Raw genomic sequence first — 15,869 nt, forward strand, 5'->3', positions numbered from 1 at the left:
TTATTTAGCGTACAGAGTGGTATCGATCTTCCCAACCAAAACAGAAATTATTCCTTTATAGGAAATCTTAATACTACAACATACAATAATATTTTAGATAACAGTGTGCTTCCAACCTTGCAGCAACAGTTTGTGTTTGTCCCTTTCCTGTTTCAACATGACAAAGCCAGCTCTATAATGAAATGCTTTGGTTTTTTTCGGTTTGGAAGAACTTGGCCTGTACAGAAACCTGACCTCAGTCCCATCCAACACATTTGGGATGGATTGGAATGGCAACTGCAAGCCAGGCCTTATCACAGAACATCAATGCCGGGCCTCAATGATGTTCTTGTGGTTTAATTTGAGCAAATCCCCACAGCCAGCTAGGTTCCAGTCTAGCTAGTCTCGTGGAAACCTTCCAAGAAGAATGGAGGCTCTTATGGCAGCAGATCAGTGCCCATTCTTTTGAAGGATGCGATGTCCATATACTTTTGGCCATATAGTAAATGTGGAAACCACATTTCCACTGTTACCATTGTTATCATCTGTTTTTATTTGCAGTATCCTACAGTGTCCCAGTTTCTTTTAATGATCATTAAATTTCATATTGCCTTTATTACCTCTATGACTGTGACACACAATGTAAAATGAAATAAAGGAAACCTATTATCTAAATGGCTTCAAAGCAGTGGAAGTGATGTGACAGTAAAAACAATATTAATTTCCTGACACACTACACTGTATGTGTCATCCTGATTTCTGTCAGCATGGATGGACAACAGATAAAGCCTTTCTCCTTTTCATTTGCTGTCTCTGCATCTCTTTTATCATTAAAAACCACTGAAAAGGAAACATACCCCACTCTTATTTATTTTTAGTCCTGGCCTCAAATGGGAATGAGGCCGATTACACTTCCAAGATTGACAATTTTATGCTGCCAAATTAAAAGAACCCTCTGAATTAGCGAGATAATTGCATGCAATCTCCCTTCAATGGGGCTGTCAGTGATTACTGGCTGCCTCAACCAACCCTATCAGTGGCAGGGGAGGGGAGTGTGCTGAAATGAAATGTCAATCATATTAACATAAATGAGTAAATTAGTGCGAGTAGCTCATTGTCAGAGCGAATCAGTCCTGACGTGCCACCCTCCGACCCACAGTGGGGACTGACAGTGTGAGGAAGGAGGGATGAAGAAGAAGAAAACAGGGAGAGAGAGGGAGGAGTAAGACAGACAAAGAAATTATATGTGAGCACATGGCGCTGACAGCTTATGAGATGTACAATTATTGTCTTCAACCAGCGAAGCACATCGTTGTGGCAAAGAGCAGTCGATAATAATTTCTCTTCATCTGCTCTTGTGTTGGTTTGGTGGATGTTGGCTGATGCCAGCTGCAGCCTGGACTGCAGCCTTCATATTCACAAAAGAACTACTTGAGAGGAAGAGATTTTAGGAAGTTCTGAGGATGGCTTTTAGGTGCAGTTCCTCCATATTTGTTTAAGATTAGTCTCTTCTCTCACAGGCCTCTCTTTGTTTCTCAAAGAGGAATTTCTCAAACAGGACCTACCTAACAATCACAATGTAAACATGGTTAAAGAGGGACTTTCCAGTCTGACTGCAACCCAGACAACTTTCATGTTGGTTTGGAACACTGATGAATTAATGATTGACTTAAATACTTTACTTTGAGTATTTCTGCATTTTGACTAAATGCTTATTAAAGGTGCATTGTTTAGAGTTTAGTGGCATCTAGTGGAATGGACTTGGCAGAAATGGAATATAATATTCATAAGTATGTTTTAATTAGTGTAAAATCAGCTGAAAATAAGAATTATTGTGTTTTCGTCACCTTAGAATGAGCCCTTTCTATCTACATGGGGCGCGGGTCCTCTTCTACGGAGCCTGCCATGTTGCACTGCCATGTTTGTACAGTAGCCCAGAATAGACAAACCAAACACTGGTTCTAGAGAGGGCCTTTTGCGTTTTTCTGGTGTTTCACGATCACCGTAGGTTCTCCTACACGCTTGGAATGGTGGGGTAGCATACAGTTGGTTGCAACCTCACCATTAGATGCCACTAAATCCTACACACTGGTCCTTTAAGAGTCAATTTTACACTCTTCCGTTCATGAGATATAAAACAGTAAAAACAGATGTAAAATGCAGTAGATCTGTCACAATAACTTAAAGGGTGCTTTTGCATTGTCTAAAATGTTGATTTAAAGCTGCAGCTGTTGATTTTTTTGGCCACTAGAGGGCAGTGGAGCAAGATGAAAACACAACATCTGACATATTACCAACGATGGTGTTCTGTTGACCTTGTTCTTTACACCTCCAGCAGGCATGGCACTAAATTAGCATTAATGTGGAGTCAATACTAACTTTCCTTTTACCTTAATTTTGGTATCCACCAAAAAGGGGAATATCAGGCTCTTTGGTTAATGCTCCAAGACGCTCACTATCTAATTGTTTACTTTCATTGTCATTTGGTGCCAGGTAGTTAACATACAGTAGGTTTATCAGAGCTTTTCGCTGAAACTAGCTGCTTGTTGGAAAATGGTTGATGAGAGTGGTATTTGCTGACCAGAAAAATCAAAAAAATAGCTAAAAGAGGCTAAAATATTTTGTGGAACTGAGGGGAACTGCAGAGTTAAGTGATAATTAGCTGTGGGTTTGTCACTACCAATGAGCCTTCACATGACACATAGTAATTTGATCCACTGTTATTACAAAAATATTAATTAATGCTGCTTTAAATCTGCAATGATTAATTTTTGGCCACTTGGAGGCAAAATAAACACACTGTCAAAACTCATATTTGATATATAATCACTTTAAAAAGTTGATATGGCAAACATGTTAGTAAACAGTTGCTTCCATTCATTTGTAGTTGTGCATCAGACACCCTGATGAATGTACGTCCAATATATTCACTCCCGTTTTAACTCTGTTTTGGTCTCCACCAACTCCTGAGAAAAGTATCTGGCTCTTTAGCTGCTACATGCTGGTCTCTAACTTTGTCTGTATGCTGTTTGGTGCGAGGCAGGTATAGTGTACAGTGGGTTTATCAGAGCATCCTTGCTTAAAAGTGCTGCTTACTGTAAACAGTGTTGAAGAGTGCAGAGTTTGTGAGCAGAAACAATATTCTAAAAGAGGCTTTAATGAATCCATTTAAAGAATCACCTTTTCAAACAAATCATTAAAGACAAGCACAAGTTTCACTTTAAATGAAGACAAAAATTAAAAATAAGATTTGAGAATTCTTCTTTAATGAAGCCTGTTTATCAAAAGGTCTACTCCAGTGATTTTGTTGCGCTCTTCCCTAAAGTTGGGATTCTCACAAGAGACAGATTAAATCAAAACAGCTAATATATCCTGACTGTCCGTCAGTAAAGTTCCAAAAACACTGGATCCTACATTTCCCATAATGCAACCAATAACATATTTTTATTAGACTTCCCCTGCCTGGTAAATGCATACATCTTTTAAACTGCACACCCCAGTTTGTAACACAGACTTTCAGTTATAAATTTGTTGTCTCCAAGGCTAAGCGGAGATCACCCTGGTGACATCATCAAGGTTATTTTCTCAGACTTGTAGAAGCTCCTCTGGAGTTACAGAAGGCATTACACAACTGTTTTCACAGGCTGGATAGTAAACTGACCTTCGTCTGTAAAATTGTTGCAGTTCAAAGTATTACAGAAAAAGAACAGTTAATAGTCCAAGAAGTTTTGTATTTTTGGTTCCTGGTGAACAAAATAACTACTGTATATCTTCGAACTTCTATTACTCTTAGTCGAAGTTTATCACACACTCTATTAGTTTCTCTTTCTCTCTCTCTCTCTCTCTCTCTCTCACACACACACACGCACATACACACACACACTCACTCACAGCCCCTTCCCTTACAATTTCCCACAAGCACTGGGAACTGAGTGTAAATCAAGGCTAAATTCCTCCAGTTCGACAATTCATTTGTCCACAGGCTTGTTAGGCAGGAAGAAGGAGGAGAGGGAGCGTGTGTCAATAAATCATCCGACGCCTGGCTATATTTATGCCCACAGCAATGAGTTTAACAAGGAGAGCAGTCCTTGAAGTAATATCCTAAGTGGCACTTCATCCCTGTCTCCTTCTCCTATACCCCCCCCCACCTCCCCCTCATCTCACCCCACCCACCCCCCTTCCTCCTCATCCCTCAGGAGGCTTCTGATTGTGAAGTGGCAGAAGATGCTTGAGCAGCGCGCAGACGGACAGAGAGAAGACACCCGCTGCCGTCTCCCAGCTAAAATTATCCCATGAGCCAGAGATTTGGAGAACTTCATTTCCTTGTTCATAATTAAACTCCTCAACCTTAATCTGACCCAGTCATTCTCCTGCTTGAGCCGAGCTGGGGCTTCCTGCAGCGCTTATTGAGCCTTGCTTATTACAGGGATCAGAATCCATCCTCCACTTCAGCTGCCAAGTGTGGGTCACCCTATTCAATTATTTTTGCCATTCATCGCATGAGAGATGATAGATCCTGGAGATCGGTGCTTTCACATACTGGTGAGGAGCGAGCACTGGGTTCAGGAAAGGTGACTGGGATTTCTGTGAGAGGTTTAACTCTTGACAAAGTCTCCACTGTGCACAATATTGCTGCACGACCCTGGTCCATGCATACTTTAATTACAGAGAAAAAAACATAAAAACCAAGCACTTTCCATGTTTTATCTTGCACTACATTTGCTCCACCACTAGGTGGCAGTCCTGAACCAGCCCTCTGCTGTACTCTCTCCTTTCCCACACTCTTCCACCCACTGCTGCTTTAATTACTGGCATGAAAGAGGGAGCTGTTTGTTCTGTTCGCTCCTCATAGACCATGATCATTCCTCAGATTGAGATAGACACTCTTGTGTTGCTGTAAAAGCAGTTTCCAAATCAAGAATAGCCCAGTTTAATTTTTTTTTTTTTAAAAAAAAGGGCATTTATTGCAGTAAATGAACACTGAAAATAGCAGTTGCCCCTTTCCTACTGACCCTCTTTGCCAATTATATTTTCCCTCAAAGTGATCTTCTTATAAAGAATGAAAGGAAATTAGGAAATCAGACAGATCTCTGCTGATTTTCCCATTTGAATACAACAGCTCTCAATTAGCTTCCCGCACTTGGACAGTGCCTCGGTCAATGTTATTCATTTTGCAGGTAAACCAAAGGTGTCATAATCACTGCATAGGGTTGGTTGCTGCTCAGACACCTTATGACCTGTATGAGCACCAGACAACATGTGAGACGAAAGGGAGCATGCAGGTTATCAGGCACTTTCACCGGCTGTGACAGAGAGATAGCCTGGAAGTGTGTCTGACACCCTGGCAGTATTAGTAGATTTGTCAGTGTCAACCTCGGTCCCTTAGCATTGGTTTAATATCACTGGGAGAAAAAAAAAAGAAGTGTGATCCATCCAAGTTAAGCCTACAACTGTGTGGGAAGAAAAACAAAGGTAGTAACAGCAGCCAGATGATCAGCTCTGTCTCCATTGTTGTTGCGTCCTTTATGAAGCTGATTTAGTGTGAGCCCAAAAGTGTGTCTTGTGCTCAGCTACATGATTTGAGCCGGGGTGGAGAATGGGATACAAGCTTGGCTCCATACAAAAAGCCCCCCGCGCCCGGGTCGCCGTGGTGAGCCTCTGACCTCTCCCTCTCAATGGGTATTGTGTTGCCCCGTGGATCAGAGGGTAAAACAATCCATATAGGTTTAACAGGCATAAAGCAAGAAGGATAAAGCTGGGAGACACTGGAAGGAAAGGTTGTCATCTGAGCCAAAGGGCCTTGCCCTCAGTGTGCCGCAGGTCAAGGGCAGTAGGGTAATCTGCAGTCAGGGAGGTCACGGACATGCAGACAGGAGCGGGTAAAAACCCACTCACCTGAATCCGTCTCAACTCGTCTTGGAGCTATGATCTTCTTTTCTTTGAATCCATCTCAGTTTTATAGAGTCCTCTGGTTCTAAACAGCCAGGTCTATATGGATAGCAAGGAATGACCAGCATTCAATACAAAACAGTCCAGACAAGGGGATTAGTATGCTATGACCTGCTTTACAATCAACAAACACAATAGTCTCTCCTTTGTTTTTCATTTATCCGCTCTACACTTGAACTGTCATCTTAAAGTTTCAAGCATCCCAACATTGAAGATATGACTAAGCAAAGCTCTCAGCGTGCATGCATGTCAAGTCCCACCGCAGTCACCGCACTCTCAGATGTAACCTACTTTTTTGGTTACTCCGGCCTAAAAAATCAATCTACAGCCGAATTCCAGGATTAGGCCCTGTGTCAAATTAATTCAGTTTTACCGGGCTATGGAACAGATGGCTGTTTCATTCAAGACTCAGGGTAGTTTTGTTGCCGGGCAATCTCCAGCCAAACCAAATCAAAGACTATAAACTGTCACTTAGAGGCAGTGGAGTCTGGTTTTGCACACAATCTAACTGTGAAAGCATCAGTCATCTCGCAACCACATCACGCTACTCAGAACCTGGCTAGAAATTAATTGATGGTTAAGATGCAAAGCTGATAAGGAGCTGACTCTCAGAAAAACCACAAAAGTAATGCTATAATAAATGTGGGCTCACATAGGGAAATAGCAGCACAGCTAGGTATAAACCCTATGTTATAGAATTATTTTAGTGATAGGAGATAAAATTTATGACAACAGCAATAAAGGCCCACATTTGAGTGGCACAGATGTACTTTAAAGTCCCTACAGTAATATGATAGAAATATTATGGAGTGTTTTTTTGAAGAGCCTCATTATAAGTTTATCTACTATATCCAGGGTTAATATTCACTAAAACTGATCAAACTAATCAGGATTAAATGGTTTAAGCAACAAATAGCTGCAGTTTCAGTTTACATGTCAGTTGAAGGACATGTTGACTTTGTAAAAATGGGATTGGAAATATAAATTTTATTCCACTTTATTATATTTAGCCCAATCATTATAAAGCTATCTAGAGTTACATAGCCCTGTTAACAAATGTGTATTTATTCATTTAGTGTTCTCAGCAGCTACTCATTTGTTGTGTTAGCACTTGCAGTGGACAATGAGGACTGAATCATTTGTTATGTGTGCAGTTTTGTTGGGTGAATTGATATCTCTCTACTGTGATATGTGTGAGTCATTAGTTTATTATGTGATTACAGTGTTCATTATACCCAACAAACTTGATGCATGCTCTATAATGGAATATGAACTCCAATGTGGGTGCTGTGGGCCTGCTTGTTTTATAGGGCTTTTCCACTCTCTCTCTCTCCTTTCTGCCTCCGTGTCTCTCTGCCTCTCTCGCTCATTGAGTGAAGGCGGGAGTTTACAGGAACAGCAGGCAGGCAGGGCCTTGTCACACCGCGGAACAACACAGGAATGTATTGTATGCGTTAGAAAGACAGGGCAGCTGGGGCAAAATAGTGCCTCAAGTTCCCCAAACCTGGCCTGCAGACGTTGAAACGTACTATATTTACTATCCCGTGAAATGACGATCAAAATAAACTATTACAGTTTGTTTTGCGTGGCGTACCGGGAAAACACTTTGTCGTTTTTGTGCTGTAAAACAAGAGTCACATACACGCACACAGACAAGTGAGCCGCGGAGGAATCCTTAAGGTTGCCAGTGAGTGCTTCGGCGCTGAAAGCACACACAGTAAATTGAGGCTCCGGCTGCGGGGAAAACACGGACTGGAGTTTGATTTTAATCTGAAGTAGAAACACGTTTTAAAAGTAGAAAAATAAAGGAGGAAAGTGTAATAGTTTTCCATATTGTTTAAAAAATATGTCACTCCAAAATGTGACCGTGGTATCTTTCATATTTGGACTATTTTTGACCGTTTTTAGTCTCTGCGTGCTAATGAACTGCCTGTGTATTGGAGGGAACGGTTGCTGTACTATGACCTCTATCTAGACATGACAGACTCCGGCTCAACCGAGAGAGCGCCAGACAGCAGCAACACAGAAAGTGCAACTGGTTATACTGGTGGTCGGCAAAGTGGGACATCCTTGTGTCAAGAATAGCCCCGAAGGTCAGTTAGCATGTCCACAAAATGTCCCACAGCAACAAAATGGCAAGGTTTCTTATCTGGATTCAACCTGTAATGCACCAGCCTCTGCACCATTAAAAGTGCAGGACAGACATGTTGGAAATGTGGAGAAGGTAGCTTAACATTAGCTTCTATAAACTTTATACTTAGTTTCTTATTAACAATACATTACCACATGCTGTTAACACTTAATAAATTAAAGTAAATAGTCCTATCAGATATCTAATTGATAGCTCTGATGTGAATAAATACACACTTATTGCTAATTTATGTTACGTTGTTCCTCATATTTCCATATAAAAGTATATTATAGCGTGCTTTGGGGGGAAAAACAGAAGTAATGTAAAGTTACTCTATAATAAATGGCTGAGAATATGAAAAATCACTTGGTCAATATTTTAATGATTTTTACTTTGGATCCTCTCTACTTAACACATATTTTTTGTAATTTGTGTATATTTCAATACCCTCCTTTGCCCCTTCCTTTGACTTTTTGTTCTATTATGGTGGTGCAGCACCCCACTTTCATAAAAGTTTAACCTCATTAAGGAACAGGAGTGTTAGTCATTAATTGTGGATGTTATAAACAAGTTTATATGCCTGCCTGAGCTGCTCATGCAGGCAAAACCACAGCCAGCTTGGTTAAAGAGTATGTTGAAGGCCAGGTCTGTGTGACCACAGACATGTTTAGATCTACAGTATCTAGACGGCGGCCCTCATCCTGTACAATCTCTACAGACTGTCTGCCCTGGAATGCCGCCACTGACAGCGATTCTTCCCTGGAACAACAGGGAATTATTTGGAAAGGGTGGCAAAATCAACACACCGTCTGTTGATTATCCCCCCGCTATTCTGGGTCCTTTGGCTCCGTTGTGTGTTCAGAGCATCAAAGACCCGCCGGAGATGTCGGCCTAAAGGGAGGCGATGCGCAGTTTAATCAAACATTTGGGTGCCTCTGTGTTCAATGTCATGTGCCACCGTTTCAAAGAAATGACATATTAAGAAAAAACAATGGGGGAAGAAATTAGCGCCTTTGAACGTAGAGACTTCAAACCCATGCACATGTGCTCATTCCCACTTTTATTAAGACACAGGAATCTACGTTGAGATGCGTTTAATTGAAATGCAACCAAGAACATTTTTGGGTGCACTTAAAAGACTTTCCTCCTACAGAACGTAAAATCCTCTCATCCGTCTCTACAACATACTGTAGAGAGCCATAATTGTTATTACCCCTGGAACACATTGTGATGTGGTAGCCAAGAAAATACATAGATTTTTGATCATATTATTTTCTACATGGCATTAATAATACAGGCTACTGATGGCCCACCACTTGTTATCAAGTGTCATACGCACACAGCATCTCACATGACATTTGATAATGTGGAGGAAATGTTAGCATCGTCCCTGCGCTGCTGTTTTGATGTTGACTCCATCACTCAGAGCATTTGTTACTGGGACTGTATGCCTCTGCCTGGCCTGATAATACCCTTTTTCTACCCATGCTCTTTCTTGACTGTCACGTCTGGTTGACACAAAGTGCTGCCACACGGATGGGGGTTCACCCCTCCCTTGAAAGCCCAGCTGTCAGTGGTTACATAATAGCAGAGCCTTGTTGGGCTCGCCGGACGGCTTTGTGCGCCTGTCACTGAATGTGATTGTGGGTAAGATTAAGCGGCGGGTGAGAAGCCACAGTTAAGGGGTTCCTACCTGGTCTCCAGCAGAGACGACAGAACAAACAGAATCAGAGGTTTGGAGAGCGCTTTAATGTGGCTCGGCAAGAACCGTATACTCCTTTTCACACCGCGCATTGTGTTGATGAACAGTGTTTCTTGCTTACATGCTTGATGTTTTATGTATTGCCTAAGTAAAGACCTCCAAGCGAGAAGCTCAGCTGCATGGGCGGCCAATGATCTGAGCATCCAGGAGTGATATATCTGAACAAACGGCATTAAGCAAATGTTATTTTTACATGGATTTAAAACTGTCATACAATTCCTCTACACAGATTCCAACACCAAAGGCTGTGCTGAATTTCTAGCCCACAGCTTCAATCAATAACTGCTTATGAAATATCATGTAATGTAATGAATTCACCCCCCCCCAAAAAAAGATAGGGAAAGAAGACACATTTGAAATCACAACCCAATAGCTATAGAGCCAAGACAAGGACATGCACGTGATTCCAGTAAACATGATTTAATAATAACTGTGTTATTGAGCTTGAAACCATAAAAATCATGGGTAGTGGGTGGTGTTGGGGGTAATAGATGGGGGTTTAGGGGGGGTGGGGGGGCAATTTATTGTAGAGGGACCTGATTTCCCAAGGGCTTGTGTTGTTAATTCAGTGTATTATTGTACTGTTTACCCAAAGAGGGGGCAGGAGCTGCTTCAATTCCCGTCCTCTCTGAGAAGTCGCTCCCAGAGAGACGGTCCAGCCTGCTCAACCAGGGACAGTGATTTCTCAGACCGGGCTGAATCCTTCCAAAAGCTCCTCTGAATGGTCCATCTGCGTGCTATCAGGCATCCTTTGGGCTGCTGGATGCGACTGTCGCTCTGCTTCCTCCTCTCCGTTTCCCTCTTCCTGCCAGTCCAGACCAGCTTTTTCCTCTCTCCCCTGCTTATAACAGAGAGCCAAGCCTTACATTAAATCTGTGTTTCTGCATAACCGGCCTTGTATGTTTTTTTTTTTCTCAGTCTGCTGGGCCCTCTTCTGTCTCTCTCTTCTTTCTCTTGCAATGGAAATAGCGCAAGCCAAGCCTCACAGCACCTCACTATTAGCGCTTTCTGCACAACCTGAATTCTTCCAACACAACAGCAAATAAACAGCATTGCAAATAGGGGGGGTAGTGTGTACAGCACGACGGTGCCATTTAAAACTGTGGCTATGGAAACCCCTCTTTCTTACCCCTTAATATGTGTTTACGTTAGCGGGTTTGACTAACAGATAAAGGCACACTGGGGGGAAGCGCCTCCTTTAAAATGCATTGTCTTCAGCACCTCCTCCCTCTTTTTTTTTATTTTCTCTTAAAATAGGCCTCACTGGCAGGTTAAAACGAGCCAGAATAAATTACTTTAGTTATATTTTGCCCTTCTCTCCGTACTGTCTTGATTTGTACAGTTGCAGGACAGAAATTGCTCTCCTCGGTGCCTGAAATTAAACATTGCTGTTGTCCCTGACTCTGTTCCTAGAGCCTTCCTTTTTATTGTAACAGTCTCAGTGAGGATTGCGTATGTGGCGCCTGCTGCTATCAAACGAGGGATATCAAAATCTCTCGGAGAGGCATTCAGCCAAATCCTCCAGTAAGCAGGTTCACGGTAAAGACACTGTCACTCTGGGTTTATAATTGAGGAGATACTGCACATTTAATTAAGTTTCCCTCACCTGTGCGGTAGCGAGGATAAAGTAAATTAACAATATATTACTAATGCTACAATATATACTGATGCCTTGAATCCATATGATGAAAGTTGTTATTCTTTATTGATTTTTCTTATTGAAATCCAATCCAAACAGACAGCTGAGGCTAAAGAGGGCTACAACTGATATGCAATATGTCCACAATATTTTGCACCTTTGATGTATCTTTATTTATTGATCCTCATTCTTGCAACTCTCATCTCTCGCAGGGACTGAAAGCTTTTTAATGAATCACTTTCCGTTTGTAATGCTTCTGTAACCTAATGCTAAGTTGTGTTTGGGCCAGTTGTCTGGAGGAGACAAGCCATACTACAGAGACACATGCCAAACAAAACCCTTGGTTGGCACTATGATGTGGGCATCATGCCTTTGCCAGCCTTCACTCTGTAGGGCCTGTGCCAACCTTTTATAAATGCCCTATTTGGCAAGAGCTGTGCCCAGCAGTGTCTCTTAAGGTTTTGGTTCAAATACCCTCTTCAAATATGAACCTGATCCAAATCCTAAATGATCCAAATGATGCGTTCCAAATTGTAAGCTCTCATATCATGTTCAGAGGAAACCGTGGATTATGTTTTATCAACTCGACTGGCAACAGATGGAGAAAAACTGGAAAGTCATATGCACAGCCTCGTTTTACTTTATTGTCACACATTATAGTAGATTGTGTTCGTTAATCTCAGCATCCTCCTCCCTCAGCACGCATGGAGAAGAAGGTGGCAGCTGCACTAAGTGTCAGCGCTCATGGTTTTGTTTTATTGGTATTCAGCTTGGAGGTGTGTCACCTAGAATTACAGCAAAGGAGCAATTACAGCTGAATGTCCCCTCTTTCATCAGCATTTCAATGCAAAGATTTGAGATCCCACCCCCAGCCAGAGCCACCCATATCTTCACCTTGCCCCTGCGACCTTCAGGCCAATAATCAGCACCAAAGAATAGTTTCTGCACTCAAAAGCCTTGTAGACCCCTATCTCACAGCCTCCCCGCAGAGTTAAGATAAAGTTTTGTTTTCACAGTTGACTGGTGGGTGGTGCAGGACCCCCGACAACCCCCCTGTCCTAGCATAGATGCAAAAGGTCATTCCTGAAGTTTGCCGCCCCACACAGGGACAAACCCCATAACAGTGGAAGGGCCCCTGGGTCATGTAGGTGCCCTCCCCTGAAGGCCCTGTCAGTACATGTAGCCTTCCCATCAAACCTATTCTCTTATGATGTTGTCAACTTGCAAAGATTATGTTTTATGTGCCAAAGTTTGTTCCCCATTTTCCCCAAACAGTCTCTGTTTGTGTTTATCCTCCTCCAAACCGACCTCTCTTGCTGTTTCCACGTCGGCTCCACCACCTATCTCCCATCAAACTGCTATGCTAATGTATTCCCCCTTTTTTTCAATTTCGCTTCATCGTTGCCCTTTGTAAGTTAAGGCACTCATGCTTGAAACAGCACAAACATCAGCCCCCATAAGAGGGAAGAGTTCAGGCACAACAAAAGGCGCATCTGTAAACAATAGGCTAAAAGAGTGGGACAAGAAAATGATTCAGTTGGTAACAGCAGAAATACATCCAATTTCAATATATGAGAAGATTGGTCTCTTGAGCATCTGAGGGCCCAGGGAGTGAATTACATCAGCCATTTTTCAATATAATGCCTTGTATCAACACACTGATATTACACACAGAAAATGGTTTCTCCATAAAATGCTCCTTTGGTTTCTACATAGACTCTATTTTCCGTGCTGGATAAATACAGCTGCTTGCCATTCTTTTTTTTTTCACATCTAATTCATCTTCTCAGCCTGCCACAGTTCATATTGATATATACTCAGGGGCTGTTCTGTAACAGGTAACTTAATCACTCTGTCTTCAACATGTCAATTTCATCCATCTCTCTACCAGGCCACTCCACTGTTCATCATGTCTGCATTACAGTTAGCTATTTCACCTCAAAACAAACACTAGGTCCCTTGACTGCTGCCATTGATTGCAAACCTATGGCTTCTGAATCACTAATTCAAACATGCATATTTGGTTCAATTATAGTTTTAAATATTCATAGCTGGTCTATCATTCTATCTTGGATGTACCGCACGAGCAGAAGGCCCAAGAGAAGGGCTGCTTCGTGAACATCAAATATAGATTTTCAACCAAACATTCTGAAAATATTAATGAATGCTTTGGTGACTTAATGTGCAGAAACAAAAGCTAGCTTTTTTAAGTGTTTCAAAACTATAAAATGTTTCTGTTTGTAATGTTTCTTAACAGTAGACAAAGTCTATGGAGACGTAAAGTGTTCAAAATTAAAAAAAACAAAACAAAGAAGACATTGTGGAAAAAAAATCACCCGAATAAACACAGACAAAATATAATATAACCATTAAATTTTTAAATTATCATTATTAATGTTATTGCAGGTTATTTTAATTTTATTCCACCATTTTTTATCTAAAAATGTACTTTTCACTTGACTGTTTTATTATATTATATTATAATGGCTGTTTTTTATGGTCTGAATTAGCAAACAGCCAATCACATGTCTGCTCTGCCCTTTTTGTCTTGATTGACAAAGACTTTGTGTTGAAAAGAAGCATCATGACTCTCTTTCTGTCATAATGAAAAGAAGCAGAATGAAATAATATTTCACAATAATGAGCCGAGTTTATCGGATTATTTCACAATTTCATGGTTATATTACATATTTTGACTGTACTCATTTATATGATTATTAATGTCATTATGTCCTCTTTCTTTATTTAGTTTTGAACACTTTGGGTCTCCATAATATTAGCTCCATGATTTTTGTAAAGTGATATTTTTGCAAAGCTCAGAGAAAAGACTCAGTCATACCAGCAAATTTAAATGGCAAAAGTTTGTGGCAAAACCAATTTATTTCATTTGAAATGCCTATATCAATGGATTCAGCCATGAGGCAAGGCAAATCTGGGTATTGTGTTCAACTTTGGTGAACTTTGAAATGAAAATGAGAATTCCATTTTCATTTAACCTCCTCTGCAGTATATAGTATAAAGTATATCATAAAGTATAAGTATAAACAGCTCCACAAAAGGGTCATGGTTATGAAATTTAAATTTCTTTGCTGTTTGCTATGAGTACACTAAGTCTTTTGAATAAACTGCCCACAAAGTGTTCCGTTAGCTACCAAGCTAACAGACTTGCTAATTGACAGTTACCACGCTAGCTAGCTTGAAGAGCTTTTTTCCATGCTTCGGTAACTCTCAAGTGAATGAAATGTACATTCCTGTGAACAAAATGCCAGAGGGGAATAAACGGCACTAGCTTGTTCTCGGCTTGCTACTGTGGCATCACCAAACTTCAAGCACAACATATTCGCGAGGACATGCAGGGGAATGCTGTTGTTACTGGGCCTTAAGACTTCTAGATGAATGATATGAATATATTTAAAGATTTATAGCACTGAAATCTAGAGCTCTACTTTTAAAGCTGGAGCTTACATTTGTTTTTTGAGCAGCCCCGGTTATGTTTTCCCTGTATGACCACTGTATCCTCTTGTTCTCCTCTTTATTTTGGCCCTAACTCACAGCTGAAACTCTGACAAGATGCTCTGTGTGATTTACAGGGATGGGACTGTTTGTCAGTCAAGGAGAGGCTCACATACTGGGCTCTGTGAACCACAATGGAGCAGTTCCCAGTATGCTCGCAGTGATGAGTTCCCTTACTAAAGAGATGATTCCCCGCACGGTTTCTTTTCATCCCTGCTGAAAAGAGAGTGAGCACTTCTCTGTCCTTGCAGGGTGGACACCATAATTTTGAGTGCTCTTAACCTTGCCTGGCTTTGTTGAGATCAGGGCTTCCTTCACTTCACTTGAACACACTGTGTGAGAAAATGGAGTGTTTAGAATTCAGCGCCGGTGCCGATGTGACTGTGTGGACTTCATGAATTCAGAGATTTTCAAAAAAAAAAAAAAAAAAAAAAAAAAAAACTCAGAAAAATGCCCCCTTATCACCCGGCGCACACACACACACACATACACACACACACAAAAAGGCAGATAAAAGTGCTCCAGTGTAACCTGAATATGTCCTATCAGCTTTGATTTGATAGCCTGTCGTGGGGCATTGAGGTCCCCTAGTGTATTTTCACCAAAGGAACAGAGAGGATTTCACTGCTTGGGAGCGAATAATACAAGGAGAGAGGAGTAACTGACTGAATGTCTGCTAAGCAGTTCAGGGTGAGCTGTGGCTCGTGAAAAGTTTGATTCCATTTGATCAAATCAGGTAAGAACAATGGCCGAAAGATTAATCTGAAATATGACCTTATAAGGGAGCGGAATAATTCCACAAGTGCTTTTTAATATCCTTTCATCTATCAAAGCTGTATGTTTGGATTAAATGCATACTGAGCCCCGGAGTGTGAAGAGAGACTGTGGTTTTTTTT

At 41.3% G+C, this 15,869-nt stretch overlaps 1 protein-coding gene across 1 annotated transcript in view; it reads left to right on the plus strand.

Moving 5' to 3' along the window:
* The first annotated feature begins 7,715 nt into the window (after positions 1-7,715).
* The window catches only part of arid1ab (AT rich interactive domain 1Ab (SWI-like)), a 67,755-nt gene continuing 59,601 nt past the window's right edge, over positions 7,716-15,869 (plus strand). Inside the window, exon 1 of the mRNA XM_044335184.1 lies at positions 7,716-8,021. The gene's annotated coding sequence lies outside the window, so the exon portion shown is untranslated. The remainder of the gene's footprint in view (positions 8,022-15,869) is intronic.

Source organism: Thunnus albacares, chromosome 19 (genome assembly GCF_914725855.1).
Source record: "Thunnus albacares chromosome 19, fThuAlb1.1, whole genome shotgun sequence".
Classification (NCBI taxonomy): Eukaryota; Metazoa; Chordata; class Actinopteri; order Scombriformes; family Scombridae; genus Thunnus; species Thunnus albacares.